Raw genomic sequence first — 27,003 nt, 5'->3', positions numbered from 1 at the left:
ACCTAGTGGCCAAGCGCGCAAGTAGTGTCGCTGTCGCGGCCGCGACGCGCCAGGGCCAGAAGATGCGCAAGCGCGCCGCGGAGAGATAGAGACAGAGTGAGCAGCTAGACGCTGGCGGTCTAGCCGTCACTCTGAGCGCAAGAGAGAAAGGGAGATATAGCGGAAAAATGCGGAATCTATTTCTCAACATTTTCCGCTCCCCCCGATCTCGAACAAATTTATTAAAAATTCTAATGGGTTCGTATGTGAGCATCATAAATGTGCTTACTTAAAATACCTTTCGACACATCAAGTAAAATGTGTAGATCCATTTCATATGCATAGGAAAAATATATACTCAAATCTGTCGAGAATAAGCATTGAAATCAGTGATAATTTTTATGAGCATAGTAAAATGCGAGTTATACCGGTTACTAAGTTATGTAGAAACTGCTTTACTAAAATACAAAATAAAAATACTGAATATCCTAAAAACAATCTGAACATTCGGAATATGTTATGAGATCTCAAATAACATATTCGGTACCCGGCCTTTAGTCCTATAAAATTTTTTGAATGGCTTATGCTTTCTATCGTAAATATGAAAATGATTGATTTGGGGGAATATTGACGATTGCGCACAGATATAAGAAATTGCTCCATGGGAAAGAGACAATTTCGTATTGATTTGGTTATGAATTACGTGTTTACATTTGAATGACATTTTGCGACCAGAACAGGTTATACAGAAAGTGAAAGTCGAATAAGTACTTTGTATTTCTTTTTAATGTTGTATAATTAACACGATTTGAAGGAAGTATTGAATCTAACATACTGGAATAAAAATATGAAATCCCACAAAAAACAAACTTCGCCTGTAAAAAAATGCGGCAAGTACATAAACTATGTAGCATAAATAATATAGTAAAATTATCCAAATAAAAAAAGTAGTAAAATACAAATATTAGGCAAGTGTATTTTTTTTTCCTTAGCAAAAGTTAAATTTTTGAAAATAAAACGAACAAAAAAGTTACTTGCCGGGCCAGTAATGTCCATGCACAGTGGGAAATTGAATCGTGTGTGAGATTCAGCTATAGCGTAGTACAGCAAATTTCATATTAAAATACAGAGTGAAGTTAGCCGAACCACAGACGATTCTATTTCCCACTGTGCATGGACATTACGGGCCCTGCATGTAACTTTTTTGTTCCTTTTTTTTTTCAAAATTTAACTTTTGCTAAGGAGAAAAGATACACTTGCCTAATATTTGGATTTCACTACTTTTTTTAATTGGATAATTTCACTATATTATTATTACTAGATGGTTTATGTACTTGCCGCCTTTGTTTACAGGCGAAGCCTGTTTTTTGTGGGATTTCATAACGTTTTGTAAGAGTATAATATTAAAAAAATTAAATAATTCTTTTAATTTTTCTAAAGAATTTAAAGAAAATTTCCACACTTCTTATTTTTTGAAACAGCAGCGCTTAACTAATAAAATAATATATATTAATATTGAAAAAATATCACAGTCAACACATTGAATTTATTTATATATGTAATGCATTCTGCATAAATGAACTTCATAATTAATGCTCCGGATACTTGTTTAATGTTTTCAGTTTCTTTATAATAAAAGTTTGATTAAATTTTTCATAATCAATAAACATACTTTCAACATATAAAAATAATTAAGTAAAATGTATGTTTTAATTAATTTACATTTTCTGTTTATCAACATTTGACTTTTTACCACCATCTGACCTTGCCAGACTTCACTAGTTTCATCAACTACTTGAGTTGATACTGGGGCTAGACTGGACAAGCAATTCGCAAAGCTTTGAATAAGCTACAATCAAGCATATATTCAATGCTGACATTGTCGTTTTGCATACCACGTTTCTTTTTAGCACCAATTACTCTCTCATTTATGCTGCTAATTCTTGACAAAGGTGACATAGGAGATACATTGGCGAGTCGTCCTTATAACATTTCCTGTGCCAGAGTCCTCAAATGTTCGTTTCCCTAATTTCTATACACTGTTGAAACTGGTCGGATTTCTGATGCTGCAAAATGGAGTGGAAACCATTAATTTTTGGATTGAGTTTCAATTGAGAATAAACGTGCATTTTTTCATCCATACCAATGACCAGTATACTCCCTTTGGCCTAGAATACTAACATAGGTAACGGAGGAAAACAATCAACAGTTATTAACTCAATTTTACAGAATTTCATCCAATGAGTCTCATCCTTAAATTATGGCTGAGCAATGGGCGACGTTTTTCTGGAAATTTGCTTATTCTTAATTTCCCAATCTTTCAATGCTTTCATCTTTGCCTGTTTCAAGTACCAGAATGCAGGAGTGAAAATCCCAATGTTTGAGTCAACTCCAATAGTCAGTTTGTGAGCGAACCATCTTCCTTGGTTTTCTAATTCAATTGTACCAAATGTATTTAAGTCAAAGCAAAAGTATTACTATTTGCTATAATACACTTGCACAGTGACTGTAAAATACTAAATGATAACACTATGAGTAAGACTAAAATCAAAATTTTACCATATGATAATGTACATAATTTAATAAATTCAATAATACCATTGAGTATATTAGTTTTCCTTAATCTTTTCAGATATTCAATTATTTACCATCTTCTCTTAATAATGTAGCCGTTAGACATAATTTACATTAGGGTTAGACAATTGTTAGTACTCGATGGAACATTTTTGCAGGAAATTATATGCATTTCATCCAAAACCTTAATACCCCATTGCTGTTCATGCAACTATTCCATTGTTTGTTAGGCTCCCAAGGACATTTTTGTGTATGTGTCATCATGGAATATGTTGTTACTGAAAAACTATAGCCCATTGGCTTCTCTTTTCCTTCACTAGTAAACAGATATAACATCCAGTCATCAGCAGGTGACCACACTTGAAATTGCTGCTTCCATTGCACAACCAAAACTCCGTAATTGCATAAAACCAAAGTACTTTACTATGACCTGAATTAAAGATTAAATAAACAATTAATTTTTATCTATATACATTTTAAACAGATACTGTACTATAAAAAGATAAGCAAAACTAGTATACTATATGGAATTATTAAATTTACTAAATTATATACATTACCATATGGTAAAGTATGTATAACTCATTAATTATACATATTTTACCATATGGTAATGTACATAATTTAGTAAATTCAATAATACCATCCAGTATGCTAGTTTTGCTAAATGTTTTTGAAATTTTCAATTATATCATGTTTGAAGTCCTACAATCACAGCTGCATATTATAACCTGAAGTAATCCCACAAAGTACCACCAAATAAAAAATTTTATTAACACATATCACAATAGTGTTACTTATCTGATGAACTTGCTAACTCCTTCATGTTTATTCCTTATTAATTATCCAGTTTTAATTATATTGCACTATCATCACAGCTGAATAATTTGGATGAAAATTTTAGGGTTATACCGATAATACAATTGACAGTTAGCAGTTAGTCGCCGCCCGCCGAACTAGTTTTATCGATTATATCGATTAGTTAGTCGGCGAGTTTGTAAATATAACGTCATTTTCTTTAATGGTTAACTTCAGTCCGAGACATACATTCTGGCTGGAGAAGAATATGACAGAAAGAAATTAAATTTTTCGTTATATATATAGCTAACAGATTATAAGATCTCTGGATAGCGTGAACCAATTTTGATGTTCATGGGCTCAAATAAAAGCTTGTTCCAAACCATTTCAAGAAAAGCTTTACTGAAATCATGATAGTGTATCATTTAAGGAGAAAAATCGACTTAAAAATTGAGATGGCCAAACTTGCTGTATAAGATACAGTAGTGCCTCGACGGCGATATAGAAACGTCTACATATACCGTCTACACCTACTTTTATGTACTTGCCGTCGAGACACTACCGTGGACGTTTACGTTCGTGATCCGATCAAGATCACGATCCAACCTAACCGCAGGAATTCAAAGTCGAAAAGAAAAATTACTAAATGGATCAGAGGCTTTCGCGTGAGCTCGATCCAATCCGATCAGGAGATTCAGAGGGTTGGTGATCAGACAGATCAGATAGATTTGGCTACCGCATTGGGGTATTACTGACGTACCAACAGCGAACGGCATTGACGTAATTAAAGTGACAATAACTATTATCCAAAATAATTTTAATTTAAAAATATATAAAAAGATAAACTGATATTATAGAAAGCAATTATATTTAAAATGACATAAGCTTAAGGCATATTTTTGAAAATTCTTTGATATTGATATTGTACAAAGTAATAGAATTAATATTGATTTTTTTCTTTAGATTTATGAAATAGAATAATGAATAGTAGTTGACAATATAGCATAGGTATATTAATGATATAGAATAAATAATATCTGAAAATATTAATTTTTTTAATTACTATTTATATGTAACACCAGAGATGAAAAGGGAGATTGCTCATGGCAGGGTCCTAAAATAATCCTTGCCGGTAGGCGGCGCTGATGTTTGTAAAAGTCGAAATTTTATTCCATAAAGCCACTAACGCCATCTGTCGGACGCGAATGAGAAGCACTTTGTTAGGCACACACACCATTACTGTGGTGCGAATGCGTGTGCAACCTCCTTTGCCTACCATCGCTCAGCTTCGGACATCTTCGCTATACATCGAGCTCGAGAGAGAACGGCATAGTTTTATCGGATCTCTCTCTCCCTTTCGATCTAACTTTCGTTTAGCCGAAGAGCCGAGTAAAATTCCTTTTCGTGCTGCTTCAATCCTCCTCCATCTTTCAAACCTCAGATTCGAGTTCGATTCCATCCAATAAATTTTTTTTTTTTTTATTGTAGAATGTTTTTTTATTGCCATGAACATATTAGATTAAAAAATATGTAAAAATGGGGTTTTAATATTCCATAGTTACACTCAAAATATTCTTATAAAAATTTAATTTTTATTTCGTTATCAATTCAAATAAGCTATTAATGATTACTATAAATATTCTAAAATTATAAAAAATAAAAAAAAAGAGTCGAAGAGGTCTCGAACCTGAGCTCATCGGTTCCAAAAGACGAGACCTTACTACATGCGCTATAAGAGACTTAAGAATAAAGATGATAAACTTGCATAAACTTTATAGCTTCAAATTCGCGTACTCTCCATGTTGCACAGATACAATTATACCTTCTTTCGATATATTTATACTTTATACTGTGAAATTAAACCAAATGTATGAAAATATTATTATTGGGTTATTTTATGGCCCTAGAATCGTTAATACATTTTCTATAAATTCGCCGTTTGGACTCTTAAATTAATTTACAGAGACACGTAAAACATTAATTTGTTCTGTTTAATTAATAACTGTATATTTAGAAAAAAAAGCTTGTCATTATACAGAAACATTAATTTAAATAGTCGAAGCGGTGAATTTGTAGAGTAATAAATATTAACGATTAAGATCACTCGCGCGTTAAACTATGCATGTAATGGAACGAAAAATACAATCTTTTCGAAAGAAAACCCAAGTTCTAAAAAGAAATGAAAAAATACGTAGGTAATAAAATGGCATGCGATTCAAATATAAAAGTGAAGTGTTCTGTGTTTCACTTTGCGTTTTAAATATTATTTGACACTTCAAAATTACTAATTCAGTCATAAAGCCGGAATTGATTTATTACAAATTTAAAAGATGTCTAAATAATAGAGTAGATGTATAGGGCCATATAATTAACCTAATAATATTTTCATATATTTGGTTTAATTTCACAGTATGAAGTATAAATATATGGAAAGAAGGTATACTTGTATCTGTGTAACATGGAGAGTACGCGAATTTGAAGCTATAAAGTTTATGCATGTTTATCATCTTTATTATTAAGTCTCTTATTGCGCATGTAGTAAGGTCTCGGCTTTTGGAACCGATGAGCCCAGGTTCGAGACCTCTTCGACTCTTTTTTTTTTTATTTTTTATAATTTTAGAATATTTATAGTAATCATTAATAACTTATTTGAATTGATAACGAAATAAAAATTAAATTTTTATAAGAATATTTTGAGCGTAACTATGGAATATTAAAACCCCATTTTTACATATTTTTTAATCTAATATGTTCATGGCAATAAAAAAACATTCTACAATAAAAAAAAATTTATTGGATGGAATCGAACTCGAATCTGAGGTTGAAAGATGGAGGAGGATTGAAGCAGCACGAAAAGGAATTTTACTCGGCTCTTCGGCTAAACGAAAGTTAGATCGAAAGGGAGAGAGAGATCCGATAAAACTATGCCGTTCTCTCTCGAACTCGATGTATAGCGAAGAAATCCGAAGCTGAGCGATGGTAGCCGAAGGAGGTTGCACACGCATTCGCACCACAGTAATGGTGTATGTGCCTAACAAAGTGCTTCTCATTCGCGTCCGACAGATGGCGTTAGTGGCTTTATGGAATTTTTGACTTTTGTGGGTGCCAGTGCTATAGTATGTGTCGTTACTATACACCATCCCACTCTTCATATTTGTAAGCGTCAGTATAAGGAATAATAATGACTCGTGGTGTGCCCAAAGCGTTTTCTTTATTTTTCTCGTTCCCCTCACACAATAGTTTTAGTTTCGTGCTGCGCACGAGTACCTTACTCGACAGAGTCCTGACTACAACTGAAAGAATAATGGCGCCAGACCGGCGGTCTCAAAAATTGTACAATTCAAAAGTTACTATGATGAGCTAGGGAGTTTTGTGTCGAGGCCCACATACTCCGCCCCGAGTGTATCGCGCCAAATCAAGTTGTATTACATTAAATTGTTTTTAATATTGTAGCGCAACTTAATTTACTTATCGAATTGAACATATGGCGCAAACGTTACATGCTTTTTTGTCTTATTTGTGTACATTTTTGGAATTGTTGGCGCAGTATTTATAGTTACTGGTAAATCTTCTAGAATAAAATGTGCTGGTTTTAACAATTCAGTAGAGACTACTTTAGGAATTCCATTTACATCAATTTTATAGTCTATTTCCGATATTCTTTCAAGCACTTTGTGCGGTCCCGTGTATGGACGTTCTAATGGCTTCTTTACGCGTGCCACACGCAAGAATACATGAGTACAATGTAGTAATTCTTTAAAAACGAATGCTCTGCGCTTGTGATTATGTGAGACTGGTACTGGTCTGACATTTCGCATATGTTCACGAAATTCTTCAACAAAAATTTGCGGGTTCGGTCTGAAATCGTCGTCTAAACAAAATTCCCCGGGAATACAAAGTGTTGTACCATACAAATATTCTGCAGGGGACGCATTTGTGTCTAGTCTCACATGTGTTCTTAAACCTAATAATACTGTTGATAACTGTTTCACCCAATTTGGACCATTATTGTACATTAGGGCAGCTTTTAAACTACGATGCCATCGTTCAACTAACCCATTTGCAGCAGGGTGATAACTTGTAGTGCGAATTCTTTTGCAACCTATCAAGGACAGTAGTGCAGTAAATAGTTGCGACTCGAACTGGATACCTTGGTCAGTTGATAATATTTTTGGTGCTCCGAAACGAGAAATCCATTGGTCATAAAAAGCGCGAGCTACGATCTCTGCCGTTATCTCTTTTATAGTTATAGCTTCTATCCATCGTGAGAAGCGATCTATTAACGTTAGACAATATGAATATCCTTCACACATTTTGATTGTACCTACAATGTCCAAATGGATGTGATCGAATCGATTGTCAGGAGCGACAAATTCCGCTGGGTGATTTTTCACATGTCTGGTTATTTTCGATTTTTGACAATCTATACAGTTTCTGCACCAATTTTTTATATCACGATGTATATTTGGCCACATATATCGTTTCCTAATAGTGTGGTCTGTCACTTTTGCGCTGCTGTGAGCTGGCCCATGAAACAAATCGAACACACGTTTTCTCAATTTCGCTGGTATATATGAGCGTAACGCTTCACCCGTTAAGTCGCAATATACCTGACTATGATCTGTTCCCCATTCTATGCATTTTAAAGACAATGAGGTGTTAGACTTTTTTAATTCTATCAGCTCTGCATCTTCTTTTTGCAGTTGAGACAATTCTTGTAGATCAAATTCTAAAGGCAATCGAATTGAATCAACTCGTGACAAAGAGTCAGCTACTATATTTTCAGAGCCTGGTAGGTGTTCGATTTCAGTAGTGAACTGTGATATAAATGATAATTGTATGCGCTGACGAGGAGATGCCTTGTCAGCACGCTGATTGAACGCATAAATGAGGGGTTTATGATCAGTAACGAGTTTGAATTTTCTACCCTCAAGAAAATACTTATACGTTCTAATAGCTTCGTATGCTGCAGTGAGTTCCCTGTCATACGCACTATATTTAGTATGAGCAGTATTGAATTTCTTAGAAAAGTAAGCTAGTGGTTTCCACGAACCATTTAGATATTGCTCAAGAGTTGCTCCCATTGCAAAATCTGAGGCGTCCGTTACTAAACGAGTTTGCGCATCTTGCGAGGGATGGTTTAGCAGAGCAGCGTTGGATAAATCTAGCTTAATTTGTTCGAACGCTTCTTCTGCTTTCGGTGTCCAGTCTACTGGGCGTTGATCATTTTTCTTTGAGTCACGTATGTATTCGTGTAGTGGAGCTTGAACGCATGCGGCGTGAAGTAAACAACGTCGGTAAAAATTTATCATGCCCAGAAACTTCCTTAGTTGTACAATTGTATTTGGTTTTGGGAAGTCAACAATCGCTCGGACCCTGTCTAATGTTGGCTTGGACCCTTCACTGTTTATAGTATGACCTAAGACGTTAATTCATTTTTCCCAAATTCGCATTTAGCTAAATTTATCCTAAGGGAAAACTCTTTTAGGCGTTGGAAAGCTGCACGTAAATGTCTCTCATGCTCTTCGACTGACGAAGATGCTATAAGAATATCATCAGTGTACGCGAATACAAAGTCTAAGCTTGATAGGGCCTGATTTACGTATCTTTGGAATGTTTCGCTAGCATTTCGAAGACCGAAAGGAACCACCAAATATTCAAATAAGCCGAATGGCGTTATCACCGCTGTTTTTTTATGTCTTCAGGTGTAACTGGAATCTGGTGATACGCCTTGAAAAGGTCAAGCTTAGAAAATGTGTTTTTACCCGACAAGTTTGCAGAAAAGTCATGCAAGTGCGGAACTGGATACTTGTCAGGCACGGTGATCGCATTTAAACGTCGGTAATCACCGCATATGCGCCACGAGCCATCAGTTTTTGCCAACAATTGGATGGGGCTCGCCGATGGGCTATTAGAGGGTCTACAAACCCCCGTTTCTACTAATTGTTTGAATTCCATTTTTGCTGCCTTAAGTTTTTCTGGGGCTAGTCTTTTAGCTCGTTCTGCCACTGGAGGATCGTTCGTTATAATGTAATGAGATACCTCGTGAGGGCAAGTTGATTTTTTTGTATTTGTCTCTAGGATTTCCGGAAATTCCGAGAGAATTCTTGCGTATGTCGAGGATTTTCCTAGAACTGTAACCTCCATATTGTGGCAGCTCTTCAAGAAACCTCTCGAACACGTGTTTGACTTTGGATCAGCAAGAGTACGTTTCCTAATATCTACAACCAGGCAAAATGCTTCTAACAAATCTGCTCCTATTATCGGATAAGGCACTGCTGCAGTTATGAACTCCCAAATTAATTTCTGCCCCAAACTTAAATCTAAGACTAGACGCCTTTTCCCAAATGTATCTATCACGGTATTATTTGCCGCGAAAAACTTTAAGCTAGAAGGTTGCAGGTTGAACTTCTTATCAACAGGAATTAAGGAGATCTCCGCTCCTGTATCTATAAGAAAAATCAAACCCGAGTAGTGTGGCTATAGGGATTCTGGGACCGGGTGGCGAGGGGGTCGGGGTTTCGCGGGGGAAGGGGAGGTAGGGGAAATACCCCCACTTCTTAGCGGAGGGAGATTGCCCCCACTCCAGGGTGGTGGGGGAAAATTAATCACGTGACACTCCAATTGTTTAGCCTTTAACAAAAAGGTTTATTTATATCGTTAGATCTCTTGGTACTGATAATGTGGTATAATTTTATAAGAAGTTTGCGAATCTAAATTCCATTTTATAAATTGTGTAGTACATCGCGCGCCTATCTGCCTATTTTGTTATTTCATCCATTGGTATGCCTAATTTCAAATGAAAAATTCCAGCCGGTGTTCGCAACGGGTCCGCCAAATGTCCCACCCCTTAACGCGAGAGATATAAGAGAGAGAGAAAGAACACATATTGTAAAATTAATTTATTATTAAAGGAATTGAGGGAACGTATAAATACACGTAGATTTTGGTGAAACAGCCTTGCGGCATAAAAAACACACTTTATTATTTAAAATATATATATTTTTCACAATCTTCATTTTTTTTTCTGATAATCTGCAGCGAGATAGCTGGGCTCTGCGTTTTGATTAGTTCTTCCATCAAAAAACCAAATTATCCTCTTTGCCTCGTCGAAGTAAGGTCTACCTCAGGCTCCATTTGCGCGCAGCTTGTGTTCCCGTGACGAAAGTCTCCGATTGCGTAGCCAATATTTCTCACCTTAGACATAATTGAAATCATGTTGTTACTTTTCGCATAGTAATAGCTCTATTTTTTAACAAAGCAAGTATACTTACAAAAATTCAGCACGTCTTTCATCGATGAAAAAGAAGTAGTAGGTACAGATGGATTTTCATCCTCTTCTTTCCTTAGATTTTATCCTCACAATGCACCAAGTAAATCAGGAAAGTAACGAAAATTTAAATAAAGCAAACTTAAATGCTCCAGACAAAAAACAACGAAGTACTAAATCCATCAATTTCAACGATCGATTAATTTTCTATGATTTTTCAATGTGTACTGCATTGTTGAAGGCATGCACCAAGTAAATCAGGAAAGTAACGAAAATTTAAATAAAGCAAACTTAAATGCTTCCAGAAAAAAATAACGAAGTGCTAAATCCATCAAGGTCAACGATCGATTAAATTTCTATGATTTTTTAATGTGTACTGTTGAAGGTTTGAGGACTGAATGCTGCTCCACCGAGGATATCCCGTCGAGAGAAAGTCTTTATCGGTTTTTAAAATATAAAGTTACATGTGATAAGGAGTTAATTCTTTCTTAATCAAAATAAGAAGAACCATACCCTTCGAATAATCTCCGTATAGAGATATTTTTTTTCCTATTGTCTTTAACCTATAGGTTACAATCACAATGGAAATTCATCGCAAGTAAGAAAAAAAAAATTACCCCTTCCAAACATTGAAATTAAATACGCTTAATATACGATAATATCGTTCGTATAAAAAGTCAGCCTGTTAAACGAGAGCTGCATAGCAGTACCACGGATGCTTGACGTATTAAGAAAAAAAATAAGTGTGTGATTAAACTCATTAAAAAGAAACTTGTTCGTTACATAAAAAAAAAGGTAAGGATATTTTTTTTTCATTCGATTAGCACATGCATTATTTAATTGAGTTTTTAACTTTAATGAGACTAATCATTTTTTTCATAGAAATAAAAATGAATTTCAATAAAATCAATGAATTGGGAAGCGTCATTCCAAACAATTTTGTGAAATTAAATAGCTTGACGGAAAATCAAGAGTACGATATTTCCGAAGTGGACAAAATTATGACACAATATGGAATTAAAATCATTGTAAAGCTGTCAACAGCCGATTGGGTATTCTTGCCAGGGAGAATGGCAAAGTTGGCGGAAGATACGGAGCAGTTGCAGCAGCTACAAAAGGCTGCAGCAGCCAAAAATTTAATAATGTTATATAAAGGAGGAAAATATCACAACGTGGAATTTAAGTCTAAAGTTAGATAGGTATTTTGTATAAAAAAAAAATAATGAATAAATTTGTTGTTTATTATATATTTATTTAATTAAAATTGTTTTCTTATTTTTAACTTACATTTCTAACAATATTCGTAAGAGGATTATATTGTACAATTTTATCGTGTATAATTAGACAATAGGCTGTAGTATTATCCGGAATGATTTCCATACACTCGATCTCGAGTTTGACGTCGACCGTGCCGGTATTTATGGACTCGTTCTGATGCGAGCAGTCGATGACGAAGAGCGGCCCGTACGTCAAAAAGTCCGTATAGTCGAGCATGGGTCTCGCGAGTTACTCACCAGCGTAATAGGAGGTGAAAAACTTTACATACATGTCGTAGAGGACGGAGTAGCGGGATTTCGTGAAATCAGTGTCGAGACGATCGTACGGATAAGATTCGGAATTCAGATAAAGTTTGACATCGAGGACTTTGCAATGATTGAATTTCAGCACATCCTCGTGCTGACTACTCTTTTTGTTCGTTCTGAACGCCAGAATGACGTATCGCGGCTTCTCCAATTGCGTGGACGCTTTCACACGAGCTCGTGACGCGCGTTAACGACGACTCGCCGATAATCCTCGCAGAATCCCAGCAGCATTTTCAGGGGCACGCAAAAGCTGAAATTCTTAACAGCCTCCTTGAGCCGGTCTTTAGCCGTAGCGACGAACCATCCGGAATGACGTAGACTGGCGCTCTCCTCGGTGCTCAAGGAAACGACATTCTTCAGAGTCCTGGTAATACCGACGTTTCTGCATCGGTCGATCTCGATACCGTTCCATTCGTAACGAATCTCGTCGAAGAGAAAGGCCGCGGAATTGCAGTCGAGCGTAACTATATCCTCGTTGCTGGCGCTCGCGTCACGCGTGCCCTCCACCAGCTGTCCCTCGACGTAGAGATAACTCTCGCACGGCAGGAGTATCAAATCTTGCTGCTGTATGGGAATGCGAATCTCGTCGCTGTTCGCCAACGAGGCGTTCGCATACGGATTGCAGGCATGCATCTCCATTTTGGTGATGCGATTGTCGTAGGTCAGCGCTGCGGTGACGTTCAAGGGATCTGCCATTGTTCCACTATGTACTTTCGCCCAATCTCTTCACGGTGAATCCCAATGATTGTAAAAATTCTATATTTCTTCTCGTTAGCAAGAAGCTCCTCTTGTCGCGATTCCTGCTTTCACTCCCATTAACCGGTGTATTTGATTCCACGCAGGACGAACGACTAGCGAACGTTTCATCCAGTTTCACCGCTTTATAATCCTCGTTACTTTTGTAAATTAACATTTTTCTTAATGTGCAATCTTATGGTAATTTCTTCATGTCCAAAATCTACGAGACGATCGTCCTGATCGAGGATACGTAACGTGAGACGGTCGATTACTCTGACGAGGACCGGTAGATAAATGACGGTTTTCGGTACCTCCGAGATTTTATAACCCGGTGGTACGCTGGGAAATAACTCGTGAATAATGTGTCGTGGTCTACCGTTGGTGTACGCACCACCCGCAATGTTGCACTCGATGCGTAGAATATTTGTTTTCACAATGTTCACGGTTTCGTCCGATTCAGCCTGGGCGTTTGGTTCGATCACGCGATTCGACGAGAAGCCCAGTAGTGAGCTAATGTTATTCGGTTTTCCAAAGTCAATCGAATATTTACACAATATTTCACTCTTCAGTGTATTATTGTTCGCTCGTAGAAGAATAACGCTGTTAATGTCGTCTTTAATTTCGTGTCTCGCAGAAATTTTATACTGCAAATACTCATTTATCGCACTCAATTCGTAACAGCCTCTGGGTATCGTCAGTACCTTATCGTTATCGTAGTAAAACTTATTATTCGTCTCGTCCACATTGGCTATCGAGTTGTACGTTTGCATGTCCACGAGACCGATCTCGTAGCGATCGTCTTGCAGATTGATCGGGGGAAAGAAATCTGAATTTAATACTGATTTACGATCCGATAATGTCACGGTGAAAGACATTTTTTTTTTTCAAAGTATCTGTTCTCGCAGGAATTTCACGCACAACTGACCGCAATTGCTTTTATCGTACGATTGATATCGATCATGATTGTAGTAGATTGTAACGTTAGGACCAAAGTAACGCACACATTCTTTCGGCGGTTTCAAATTTCCAAATGAATCGAAATATACGACGATGTCGTTACGCTTGATGTAGGCTACCCAGTGGGTACCAGGGCCGCATTGATCGTCGAGATTCACGATCGCGCACTTGTTGCACCGCGGCCCGTCGAGCGGCAGAGATATGCGCATAAAGACTCCACGGAAATGTGGTATGCGTCGGCAGATGCGTGCCAATTGTATGTTGCTAGTAGCACCAGAATCCGGAAGGAGAGCTTCTACATTGCGACGAAATTTCCCCTCATTCATTTTCTTCCCGCTCCTCTTCTCCGACCGTTTTTTTTGTCGTTTTTTTTATACCTCCACGGTACCCCTCTCCGACGACTCGCTTGTACGGTTTCAGATAAAGACCGCGGCCTCTCTCGCGCTTCGCCGACGCTTCCATCGCGCGATTGTGACGTTGCATTTCCTGCAATCGTTCTCTCTCAGCTTTTGCACGGTTTACAGCCGTCGCTATACCCGATGCTCCACCTGCCAGTGCTCCGACTGCACCTAGCAGTGGGAGTATAGGTATTATACCGCCCCGTTTCCTCGGCACTCGAATTTTTCTCTTCCTCGTAGTAGTACCAATTTTTTTCTTGTTGTTCTTTTTTTTAGCCGCTACTGCTTTCTTCATCCCGACAATATTATTATGTAATCCCAAGCCAAGTTTACGCTTAGCATTCATCGATGCCCATACGGCTGTGGCGACCGCGCGTTCACCCAAGGTCGCGTCTCTTGCGGTAATACGTTCACGCGCTCTCCTCGCTAGCACTTTATCGGCCTGATGACGCTCCGGTAGATCCTCGTTGTGCAAATATGCTAAGTCGTGATCGAGGCAGGCATCGTCCAGCGAATTTATACCACGATCGCCGCGCTCCAATCTTTCGCAAAGTCGAGTGCCGGGCCCGCAATAATTGTAACCGGGCACGTGCAGCTCAAATGGCAATTTTTTAAAGACTTTATTGAAGAACGATCCAGACATTTAGAGCAACTGCTTCTCTCTCTCCTCTTGATGATAAACGTAACAGTCTTTGATCAGTCTCGGTGGTCCGTCGTGGTGAGTAGTATTAGGTAGATTGTAGTGTTGCAAGCAATATTGATATTGCTGCACATCCGAGTCCGCGCGAATGTGCTGAGGTAATCTTTCCCACACACTCGCGATACTATCTGGAAAGTACTCGAGCAATACGATCTTCGGTATGTATTCGAGCTGATGATTCGTGAAGTTCTGCAGAGAATCGACGACGACTAGCATGAACGCCATCGTAATGGCTACCGACCGAATAGTTCCGTAATTCGCGAAATATAAATGAACGATACAGCTATGTCAGAAAGTTAATAGCGAGGATGCATTTCGTGAAGAACGTGCCGACTATTCGCGTGACAAATTTGGATGCTCACGATGCTACCACGCAAATAAAAAAACGTCACGGATCGCTATTACCATCTACGATACGCTGCATAGTTTGCGGTCCGTCGAATTGCGGTAAGACAAACGTGCTGCTGAGCCTCATAGAGAGTCTGCATGGTGTGAGATTCGAGAACCTGTACGTCTACTCGAAATCGCTGCAGCAACCGAAGTATCGATATCTGGAGTAGCTTCTACAGGACACGGAGGAAATTGGTTACTTTCAATTTTCAAACAATTGCGAGATTGTGAACGTCGCGGATGCAAAGCCGAATTCCATTTTCATATTCGACGATGTGGCCAACGACAAGCAGGACAATATAAGGGACTACTTTTGCATGGGTAGACATTCCAACATCGATTACTTCTACCTCTGTCAGACTTATGCGAAAATACCAAAGCATCTGATACGAGATAACGCAAACTTGCTAATAATATTTAAGCAGGATGGAACTAATCTGAAGCATATTTTCAACGATCACGTCAACAGTGACATGTCGTATGAGAAATTTCTCACATTGTGTTCGACCTGTTGGAGTCGCGATTACGGTTTCATAGTAATAGACAAGGATAGCTCTCTGAATAACGGTCGATATCGCAAAGGTTTCAACGAGTACGCCACGATCGAGTGAACGGCCTTGGGTGTCGATAATCAGGCCGGTAAGGTTTAACGAGTACGCCACGATCACGGCCTTGAGAGTGTCAGGTTAAAAAACAGCGTCAGATAGTCGAGTGCCGACGAACAGGCCGGTCGGATCTGTTAAGAAACCGCGTCAGTAACAGGTCGGTTAAAAACCGTGTCGGTTCAATTCGGGGAAAGCTGTTGTATACAGCATCGCGATGGATGAAAAATCGCTTCTGAAGAGGATCGCCAAGACGAGCGAGGTCATTCGCGATAAGCATCGTGCCTTGAAATCGGAGAAGGCGATAATGGAGAGCAGTTTGAACGAGACATTCAAGCCGATAGTCGATTCATTGAAGAAACTCGTTTCGCAAACGGAGGAGAGTGATAACATAAATAATAATAATAATTCTTTTTTCAAATACAACGATAAATTGAGGAGGGGAGCCTATTTCACATCGACACCGCATCGAGTTGCTACAAGAGCGAAGAATCTTAATAGTAGTGATGAAACTATTACGAATCTATTGGATTTCATGACCGACGACGAGTCTTCTATAACCGATCAAACGTCGCCCGATTCGAAAAAAAGTTTGCTAGAAAAATTAAATATTGATGAAAACGAGGAACCACGCTTGTTACAATATGCCTTTCAACATAATCGAATACATCCGATCCCTGGCAAGTATATTAAATTACTTCTGACCGATAGGGATAACTTGATTGATCGTGCTTTTGGACCTCGTTATAAAAATGAACAACTGACGCTTGGTAGATATAAATTTGATATTAGTCATGAAGGAGATATTATTCTTGATAAGACGCTATACACCGGTACAGTAGGTACTTATGAAATAGTTTTCATGAGTGAACCCAATCGAGCTATTATAAAACCCGAAGATTTGGAACAATACAAGAGTATTCTCAATCAAACTAAGGCGCATAAACTGTTAAGCGATACTTTAAAACAAACCAAGGGTAATAAAGGTGTAAAATATACAGAAATTATGAAATCATTGCTATTGGGAAAACCAATGTTACCGCCTGATCGGTTACCATCAACATCAGGCGCAAGAAAATCGTCAACGTCTGACGCACCAGCAAGAAAATCGTCAACGTCTGACGCGCCAGCAAGAAAATCGTCAACGTCTGACGCGTCAACATCATAAAAAAAAAGGGGGTAAAGGTCTTATGCGTGTCACCGAGGGACCAATCAACTACGTACATTGGAACGATCCGAATGAATTGATCGAACGTTTGAGACTTTTGATCGCATCGGTGGCTGCTGGTAATACGAGTCATCACAACGAGATACAGTCGATAATCGAGGAGTTGCGCGACGAGGATCTTATCGTATAAAGAAAGTTGCACGTTACATTCTTACCTCAGTGTAATATCAACGTCTTTCGGTAGCACGAGGTAAAAAAAAAATTAAATGTCTGATGATTGTTGTGAAATTTGCATTTGCTTAACATACATCGTAGACTGTATACTCTCGGCATTACGAGCCATCAAAACGAGGAATAATAATAATAACGAGGAACAAGAGACTGAATTTTGAAAAAAGAAAAGTGACAGAAGTGCATTTATTTCGAAATGTCGATAAATAAATTTGGAATTGGACTGGATGGTGAGAGTAGAAAACACTTTCACGAACCAAATTTAGAATATTTACTGCTTGAATTTAAACAATATTTGACAATGACATTGAATAAACTTAATGAACAATTTGAGAAAAAGATGAACCAAATTTTGCAAACAATTTGTGCAAAATTGGATGATAAAGTGAGTAAGGAAGATCTGATACGTGAAACACTTATCAATAATTATAAATTCTAAGAATCTGTCCATTTTTGAAAAAAATGAGCAAAGAAAAGATACAGTTGGTGGAGGAGCTCCATTCACCGGCGAGGATAAATTTTCCACGCAGAAGAGTCATCGTGCGCGGCTTCGACGATCTCTGACAGGCCGATTTTGTTGATATGCGCAATTACGTCGATGCGGGTCACTAGTACATTCTCACTGTAATCGATACCCTCTCGAAATACGCTTGGTCGGTGGCATTAAAGACCAAGAGCGGCAGAGAAGCGACGACGGCAATGACGGGAATCCTAAAGATCGGCAGATGTCCGAAAAATTTACAGACCGACAACGGCAAGGAGTTTTACAACAGTGACTTTCAGGCGTTGATGAAGAAACGCGGAATAAATCACTACTCGATTTACAGCGTGATGAAAGCGTCGATAGTCAAGCGCTGGAATCGTACGTTGAAGACGGAAGTGTGGAAACGATTTACGCTGAACGGCAATTACAAGTGGCGCGCTATGCTGCAAGAGTTGGTGGATGCGTACAATGCGCGAAAGCATCGTACCACGGGAATGCGTCCCGTGGATGTGAAACCCGAGCATGCAGATAAGCTACTCAAGACAGTATACAGTCACATCAAAGTCGCAGGTCGTGCCAAGTTCAAAGTCGGCGATTTCGTACGAATTAGTAAATACAAGCAGATGTTCGCCAAAGGCTACACGCCAAATTGGACGACCGAAATATTCGAGGTGGCGAAAGTGCAGAGGACCAATCCCGTTACGTATCTTCTCAAGGATTCCAGGGCTACGGAACTGTTGGGTGGATTTTACGAATACGAGCTTTCGAAAACTATCAATCCCGATGTGTATCTGGTGGAGAGAGTATTGCGCAGAAAGGGTGATAAAGTATTCGTTAAGTGGCTGGGATTCGACAGGACGCACAATTCCTGGATAAATAAGAACAATGTTTTATAAGAACTTTTATTAATATGTATCATGACAAAAAATATATGTATTCTTAAAATAAATAAATAAATAAATTATTCTTTTAGACTATAATGTCCCCAGGGTAGAGTCGCCGCGGTGCCGGGTGTAACGAAACGCTTGTCGTCGTACGGACTGAGGACTACCTTTCTCTGACTGATCGAGAAAACTTGGTGTAGCTTCGATCGAATAAAATTTTGATTGCGAGACTGTACGGTGAAATTATCCAAACAATCCTTGTAGTCGTCAAATGTTATATTTCTATCGATAACGTAACCTTTGACACCCTTGGCTTTTTTAACAATTCTCGTGCAGTCCAGCACCTTGAAAGTATACATTTTTGCCCTCAGTCCTACGAACTCGGTCATGATACGACCATTGTTCTCGTCCTTCAACAGACCAGGTATCTTTTTGTTGACCCGTGGCAAGTCATACTGATTATCGTCAGGATAATCGCTGGTGTCGAATCACGCGAGATCGCGTTTCATGTACGAGTAAACGTCGTCGCACTCGACACTGTATATCAGACTGTCCGTGTCGGTATACATCGCTCTACATTCCCTGCCGAATGTAGGAAGCATATAGTCATAGTGAAATTCATACAAGCAAGTTTTTGAAATATCTAAAACACTCATTCCCACGTAAATGGGTTTATCAAATTTCGCGGACAATTTCGACAATTGAATCACGACCAAATTCTCATTGAAAATCGCGAGACTGTGAAAATTCGGTTTGGAAATCAGGGTTTCCGCCCCGTATCTTCCCTCCCACTTGGTTGCGAGGCTCACGTCAACTCTATTCCTCACGTTCTCCATTGTTTTACCGAAAACCGCGTTGTTCATCAACGTGAAGAGATTCCTCTCAAATTCGTTAGTGGACGCGGTGCGCAAACGCGTGTTCAGCTCGATGTAATCGCGTAGCCAGATGGACTGCTGAAACTTCAAACCGCGATGTATACGCTTCAGTACGAGTCCATTACGCATACATTGTTGCAGTGCGCGATAATGTATTACGTAACGCGTCTTATCGTTTAAAGTGGCCAGCAGCTTCTCCTGGCTCGCGCCTGGCGGTTTCTCGCGCACCATGCAGAACGGTAAGTCCGCGTGTTTGTCGTGAAGCTCGCGCGGATACTCCAAATCGACCTCCAAAATGTAACCCTCGGGATGATCCGAGGGTATAGCGGAGACATCGAGATTGGCAGCGTCCTCGATCCATCGGAATCCATTGGTGGGCAGCGGCTGACACATTGCCCACCCATACAGATTGTTTACGTCGTAATACATGAGATACTTCGACGGTTCCGCCGGATCGTAGTCCCGCATGTACCGATTGTTGGCCCTCTCGTAGCGATGGGAGCACTGACTCAAACCACCGCGTATACCGCGCTCCACGAACAGCAACATATCCACGTCCGTGAAAAGCTCCAGCCTGATTCCCGTATGCTTCAACATCGCGTCCCAGGTGAAGCCCGGAAGCGTATAATAATGGGCTGGATCCAATTATAATTTAGCATGCAACTATCGCGAAAGCTTTCGAAAACGTCGGTCAACAATAGGACATCGGTCTTCAAGTACAGGTCACTGTACTCCCCAAGTGTGCGCATCTGGAATTTGGTCCATACCTCTACGGCATGACTGTATGCTTCCTCGCTGATATCGCTGTCGGTCAGTCTGTTGCGAAACGACTGGCGCAGTGGTAAAGCCGTCTCTTCCAATCGAGCCGCACTATCTATATAGTCGTAAGAAAAATACCTTTCCTCGTAAGCAAGTTGAACTGCTCGACGCTCAAGACCGAAAATTGTGACCTCAAATTTGTCAGCTGAGATTCCGTCAAGTACGAGCTCAATTTGTCCAGACTGGAGGCCATAAATTTGAACGAATCGATAAATCTCAACCGTATATTATAATTTCGCAAATATTTGGTGAATGAAATGTATTTTTCCTTATGTACAGGCAGCAGATATACCGATCCCTCGTACAAATTAGCGATAGTCTCGAGAATAAAATGCGAATCATAGCCGGAAAAATTGTGGAAAATAACTGGAATCACATGCGAATCTTTAAAATTTAAATTACAATTATTGTGAGACGGTCCTCTGTATCTGCCGGTCAGATGATCGTGATCGCGAATTCGAAGTTGATTCGGAACAAACGGCTTTTTGCATATATGACAATTGGGGTCATTATAGTGACGCGATTGTTCAGTAAGACTAAGATCACGCATGGGTACGATAGTGCCCAGTTTCTCGCTCGCGATACGCGCAATGACCTCGAGCTTGCGTACGAACCATTCGATGCAGTCGACACCCCGATGAGCATCGTATCTCGAGAGTGACGCATCGCGAGCACTTCTCAAATAATAGCCTACACTTATAGGTTCATGCTTCTGATAAATATCACTATTGTTCGATTGTTCAACTTTCGATAATATGCACTCGAGATCCGCGTATACGACGAATGGCACTCGCTCCCCATTTTTGATGTTCTTGAAGGAAACCCAGCGATCCTCGGACTCTCTCGGTAGCATCAATCGGAGATTATCGTTGAGCCGCGCGCAATCCTGCTCATGCGACTCCAGCTTCTCCACTGTGCAAAAGTAGTGGAGACATCTAAAAATAAATCATATGCAGTTATATTTGTATTATTATTAATACATACCGATCGCATATATAATGTGCAATTTTGCTCTTGGTGAATTGACTTCGCACCAATCTCGACAGATTCCTTATGCACATGAAATGTGCAGCTCCCTGTTTATCGTTGACGAGAAGAAGATTGGCATGCCTCGATCTCTTCTTCTTCGTCACCTGAAGAGGTACGATTTTTGCATCGATATCATTCTCCAAGGTAAAGATGTTGACGGACACGTCATTATCCGTCTCGAATTTCGGGATCTGTTTTAGCGTAGTCGTTAAGGTTATGCTACCGACGTCTAAAACAGTCCGAAAATGTGGATAAGAGGACGTACGATTTGGATGAGCCGTAGGTTTTGCCGGATAGAGTGCCACCGTCACGGACCACGCGAAACATGCATTAACACTGGTTTCCAAATTTATAAGAGATTTCCTACTTGCGATAGCAGGTGGCAGAGTAATTCTACAACCCGCGTGCAACGGGTTAAAACGATTAATGTTAACTAATAAATAATGGATTTTTTGTAAAGCCCATCCACTATCACTCTCTTGAAATTCGCTTAATTTTTTCATAATAACGTCTAAAATATTTTTCCTATACCAATCACTAAAATTATCAGTTTTATACAATGTTGCGTTAGTCGTACTGATGTTTTTTTCATCACTATTGTCCTTGGAGATGAATTGTCCGTTAAATTCACAATTAACCTTAATACTATTTGTACTAACAAATACCTTATCTATACGCACACGCAATAATACTTCCGCGTCTACTAAAAAATCCTTAGGCTCTATATAATTACTGTTAACTACCATACCGCTGCATATTCGACTTCGAAACGCCGAATCAAGCTCCTCCCAGATAAGTTCTTGATCGTCATTGCTATAACCAGCGCCTGATTTAATATGATTCAGTTCTCTCTGCGCTCGTAGCAATAGACACTTTATAGACGCGATTTCGGCGAAATTCTTTTGACGCGTTCCAACGGGCAAAACTCAATCCGCGTTGCTCAATCGTCGAATGTGCTCGCGACATTCCAGTACCCACGCATCGTATTAGTTCGCGCTATTGATTGTAAAAAACTTTCTTCGCAATTCAGTCGACATTTTGTGTGTTTCTTAAAGAAATGACTCTGTCATACGGTGAACAACAACAATAAATTAATAATTGCGAATGCGTCTCTTGCGAAGAGTAACGCTTATATATATATCGAATAGAGAATGAAAGTAGGGTTATCTATACATCCCATTGTTTCGTCCGAAATGCATACTGACATTGATATACATTGTTTTTTTTTTCAGAAGTCTTTTATTCCTTTATATATTGATCATATACAGATTTCATAAAGTAGACATTTTGCAGTGAACATATACCATAATGATTCATACACTTGGGTAACGGTGGTTCGAAATTTTTACTCCATCCAAGACTAAATTTACCCCACTCACACTCCTTCGCATTGTATATATTTTCTAAGTTGCAAATTTTTCTCAACCAATCATATTTCTCCCGTCCTTTCACGAAAATCCAAACCTCCTCCTCCTCCTCGTATGACGTTACATACTTTCTTATTACATCTTTATACTTTTAATAAGGTGAATGACCGTCGGTCCAATTGAATCCATGGCGATTAAAATAAAGCCAACTTTAAAAAGAAAAAAACATTACATTTTTTATCGTTAAAAAAAAAAAAAAAAATACTTACTCATTCTGTTTTCTCTCGAGATCGCTCAACCAAGCTTCTTGAAATGGTGGTGAAAATACATTGTGATACACTTCATTATCACGCAACACCGCAAACTCTTTAACTATAAAACTATTGTCGGTCAATACAAAACCTTGAAAATCAACGAATGTCGGTGTCATTATCGTCGTCAGTCGCTCGATGCAATACTGAACGATCTTTTTTTTATCGCATTTAAGAAATTTCTTTTCCCCCTCCATCAGGGGAACAAATATGCTAAACGTATTAAAATTCAATGTTTTTTTTTGGAGGGGATAATTTCTAAGATTTTTTCCCATTGTAATTAAGAAAGAATGGACTCCTTATCAAATGTAACTTTATATTTTAAAGAAACGATAAAGTCTTTCTCTCGACGAAGATATTTCTTCGGATGCTTCATTTCAGTTCTTTTCTTCGTCGAGAATAGCGCGAGCGCAACGATGCATAGAATAACTCACATAATGGATATAGAAGGTTTCTTAGTTTATAAAAAAGAACTTAAATATAAAGATATAGCTATAATTGATTTAATAAGTAACCAAATTTCTTACGCATCTTTTCGTTTGTGTGACACTATTAACAACCTTAGTGAGAAAGACAAAAAAACTGTGTGGTATTTGCTCAATATGGTGCATGGTATAAAATACAGTGATACGGGATTCGAGAAATACGAGCAAGAGGATGTAGAAGATTTTATTGGAGATTGCTTAACCTGCGAGAATCCCGTAGTAGCCTACAAGGGAGGGAATATTGAAAAAAATATATTGAATAGGATGAATGTGGAAAATATCAATTTAGAAGTGTATGGTTGTCCTAAGTTTAAGGATTTAATTAAATTATATGATTTTGAAAAAACACCGTGTAATTTACACGTTCGAAAGACGAACTTGGACAATGAACGTATCCACTGTCCTTACGAGGAGGTGTCAGTTTTTGCCAAGTGGATAAAAGCAAATATGTGATTCTTTGAAAACTATTTAGAGAAATAAAGAGGAGAACACAAGTCCTCAAATCTTCATTTAATCTTATACCGTTGTCGGTGCTGCACACAGGAAAAAAAAATGAGCTGCGAAAAGTGTAAATTAATCATGATTCAAGAGGATATTGTTCCTCTTTCACCCACTCTTCCCAGAGAATTGACAGAGGAATACGTCAATCGAATTAACGATTTTTTCAATCGTTACTTCGAAGAGTATGAACGGAAACTGCATCTTTATTTGCATAAAAACTGTAAGTATTTATTTTTTACATTTTTTCATAATTATTGTTTTTTTTTTTTTTTTTTTTAATAAAGTGAAGAAAGACGAAGAGAAACAGTCTGAGGAAAAAGATATTGAGTCAAAGGAGACGAAGAAGGAAGAGGAGGAGGAGGAAAAAGATATTGAGTCAAAGCAAACGAAGAAGGAAGAAGAGGAAGAGGAGAAAAAAGTAGAGGAGGAGGATATTGAGTCAAAGCAGACTAAGAGGGAAGAAGAAGAGGAACAACCACATTTCTATTTCTTTTACTATTAAATTTTGTGTATAATATTTAAAAAAAAAAACATGAGAGAAAAAGTAGAGGTTAAATAAAATATTATTGGAAAAATATTATTGTAAATATTCCCCTTCCTATTTCATCAGGAGTAAACGTAAAGAAATCTAATACGTTTTGATTAAGAGATGTAACTCAATCTAGAGTAGAGATAGATAAGGATTATTCGTACTGGAGAGCAATCTCAACTTCAGTAGTGTTTCTGACAGTAGACGAAATGGATTCAAACCAAAAAAAAATCAGTTTGCCAGACAAAAAAATGACATTATTGGATTATCAACAAACAGGAAAGCCTGTAGCAATCGTAAAGCCATTTAGGATTGTACAACAGCCAACACCGCAGTTAGTTGTACCAAATAGATGGAGACTTCTGCAGCAGCATCAACCACTTCGTAGACCTTTAAATGCACCGCTGCGGCCTGATGCTGCTGCTGCTGCTGGTGATACCGATCATCAACCTATACCACGTATTGTAAGCTGTGCAATATGTGGTCTACGTGAGCATAGGGGTCGTAATTGCATTTAACAGCCACCATCACGAATCGGTAAGAAAAGTTTAAACTCTTCTAACATTAAGTACTTCACGAAATTAAAATTTAAGACTAATAATAAATCATTTTCAATTTTTTAATCGCAGATTCTGCTGCTGGTGGTGCTGCTGCTGCTACAGTTTAGGAGCAATATTATTATGTGTATAATATTATTATTATTTTAAAAATATATAAGTTTTAATTAAAAACTCCAACGATCGTTCAACTCGTAACCCCCATCTCCCTGCTCCTCACCCTTATAATCACGCGAAAAATGATAAAACAATATTATTAACGTTCGTCGTATCAGGATGCTAGTTAAAATATTGAGATCATCCAAAGTATGGACGAGGTAGTGGAAGATAGTAGTAAGATGGAAGAGGAGGATAATAACGTGTTGATAACTATTGTGAGGTGGCGAAAGCTAATACGTATTGATAGAGAAAATAATAATACGTATTGTTAATATATTTCGTATTGAACTTACATCTCTTCCATTCTCAGTCTACCGAGTTTGCTTAACGTGATAGTTCCTACAAAAAAAAAAAAAAAAAAAATGGGTGTAATTAAATTGTACAGATTATTTACTGAACAAAATATTGATAACATTCTAAATATGGAGGAATCAGTGGAGGAAGAAGAAGAAGAAGAAGTAGATTTGGAAGGAGGTTGGGGTCAAATTGAAGACGAGGATAACAACATGTTGACCGCAATTGTGAGGATGTTGAGGAAGAAGCTTCAGCGGCAACAATCCCCACAGTCCGATGGGAATAATGACGATAATGATGATCGTCTATCAGATTTTAGTAGTGAAATGGAGTGGGAGGGTATTGATATGGAACAAGAACTATATCCAGAAAACGTAATACGGTTCGACAAGGATGCAGACGTTCTCCAGCTACTGTCCGATTCATCTACGGAGACCACCCACAATCGGTAAGAATCGATGAAAAAAAAAAAAAAAATTTTTTGGCATCGAGTGCTTGGATAAGTAGTATAATAAATATTTTTCCTTACTTTTTTCTCGTAGATGATACCGCTCCTACTGCTACTGTCACTACCATCTGCCGCTATTTACTTAGAATAACCAATCAAAAATGATGTCAACATTTTTTCCCAGTATTTATTTATTGTATAAATAAAACCTTCAAAATAAAAAATTATACTTCCTTTTTTTTATCAACCTTACAAATTAGAATTTGCTTTTAGAGGTACAAATAAAAATATACGAGGATGCTAGTAGGTCTCTATTGACATTCTCTTTGACTGCGTTCCACTTCTCGGAAAGGAAGCTAATACGTTTTGATAAAGAGAAGACTAATATGTATTGATAAAGAGGAAAGAAAGGCATCAAATTAACTGAAAAATACGTGCGTAATCGGTCAGTTCATATTTCATTGGAAGATCGTTTTGCATCTGAGCGACTAGTGACGAAAAATCTTGAGATCATTTTAACGCTAGCGACGGTAGTGTAAAGAACAATGTTGTGTGACATACCGAAAAAGCAAGAAAATGATTTGTGGGAGAATATGGAGGTGGTGCAGGACATTGGGGATGACCCAGATTTTGCCGCCTTAGTTGAGGAACTTATGGAGATAACTAATGAAATGGAGGAACAAATGGAGCAAGAGGAGCAAGAGGAGGAAGAGGAGCAAGAAGAGAAAGGAGATGAAGAGGCGGCGTAAACCTAAAAACCGCGTGCTGAATTTTTGTAAGTATACTTGCTTTGTTAAAAAATAGAGCTATTACTATGCGAAAAGTAACAACATGATTTCAATTATGTCTAAGGTGAGAAATATTGGCTACGCA

General features: G+C 38.4%; 1 protein-coding gene across 1 annotated transcript in view; it reads left to right on the top strand.

Moving 5' to 3' along the window:
- trol (terribly reduced optic lobes) overlaps positions 1-27,003 on the top strand; it is a 668,955-nt gene that overhangs the window by 576,164 nt on the left and 65,788 nt on the right. The window lies entirely within an intron of this gene.

This window comes from Prorops nasuta, unplaced genomic scaffold (assembly GCF_024137725.1).
Source record: "Prorops nasuta isolate Cenicafe-Biocafe unplaced genomic scaffold, Cenicafe_Pnas_1.2 PNAS00017, whole genome shotgun sequence".
Taxonomy (NCBI): domain Eukaryota; kingdom Metazoa; phylum Arthropoda; class Insecta; order Hymenoptera; family Bethylidae; genus Prorops; species Prorops nasuta.
Note: the sequence above shows the minus strand (reverse complement) of the source record. Positions and strands in the feature narration are given on the sequence as shown.